Source organism: Camelina sativa, chromosome 17 (assembly GCF_000633955.1).
Source record: "Camelina sativa cultivar DH55 chromosome 17, Cs, whole genome shotgun sequence".
Lineage (NCBI taxonomy): Eukaryota > Viridiplantae > Streptophyta > Magnoliopsida > Brassicales > Brassicaceae > Camelina > Camelina sativa.
The window spans coordinates 32,314,834-32,316,229 of record NC_025701.1 but is presented as its reverse complement, the minus strand read 5'-3'; positions in this window follow the sequence as shown (position 1 = coordinate 32,316,229).

Here is a 1,396-nt window from a genome sequence, read left to right as displayed (position 1 = left end):
CTCCTTTACGAGCCAAACAGGTCAAGCAAAAAGGTGCTCTCCCAGGTGCTGGTACTAAGAAGCGGAACTTGTGCTCTTTAGCCTCTCCGCGCAAAAAGGTTGTTAACAAGGGTGGTGGACCAAATGGGAAGCTTGGTTCTCATCAAGGAGGGAAGCCTCCAACCACATCCGCTGATTAATGGGTTTAGTTCGTAACGGGCAGCAAGAGAATGAGGACGCTGGTTACCTCACTTGGTCTTTCCTCCGGAAGCAAGCTTTGTTTTCTTTGGTTTGTTTGGCTTTTTCATATTTTGTTTCTTGGAATAAATTATCGATGTCAGCTCAGTATGGTTGTCGTTGTATCTCGTTTTGGTTTTACATTGTGGTTCTGGTTTGTATTATTCTGGGTTGTATCCGATGCTTTTTATTTTTACAAGTAAGAATAAATCTCTGTTGCCCTTTTTTTTTGTACATTGGCTCTATTTTTGGCTTTTCTCCGTGTTGGGTTTCATATAGTTTAAATCAACTGTTGGTTATGTTCAAATTATGGGAGTCCGGTTTTGGGCTCTTATTGGGCCTGCCAATCTTTCCCTCGGCAGTAAAGGTGTTCTATCCCCTTCGCATGCTTCTATATTTGCATGGCAAGGTTTTTCATTGCCGGATTTTTTCATCCGTACTGGTTTTTTCTGGTACGTTGGGTTACGGATGTTCCATGGGATTGGGGTGGCCTATTTTTTGGGGGTCTTTTTTTGAATATTATGTCCTTATGCTTCACGATTATACGCTTCTCTTGACTTTTGGGTATTTTTACGGGTATTTGTTTTCTCTCTGGACATACGCCTTACAGCTTCTTGGTGGTATTATGGTTTTCTTAGGAAGGTTTGTAATATCGTTTACCTTTCAATTTTATATTTTCTCCAGGGTGGGAGGAGATGTATTTGGGTGCTTTTATCCCCATAAATCTTTATTTATCTCATGAATATTGTGAGTTGGAATTGTCAAGGCCTGGGTAATAAGGCTACAATTGGTAATCTTAGGGATTTATGGTCCAAACATCGGCCGGATTTTTTGTTCCTCATGGAAACCAAACAACCTACTTCTATTCTAGAAAAGTTTGTTGGTCATTTCGGATATAAGAACCTGAAAACAATTGATCCTATTGGTTCTAGTGGTGGTATGGCTCTTTTTTATAATCAAGATGATTTTCAGGTATCGATTTTATTTGAGTCTAACAGATTAATCGATATTGAAGCAGTTTTCAAAGGCCGGATAATCCATTTAACTTTCGTTTATGGGGATCCCGTCCCTAAGAATCGGGATATGGTGTGGGAACGCCTTCTCAGAATTAGCTCTAATCGGTCCACCCCATGGTTTTTGGTTGGGGATTTTAATGAGCTGACAGGGAACCATGAAAAAC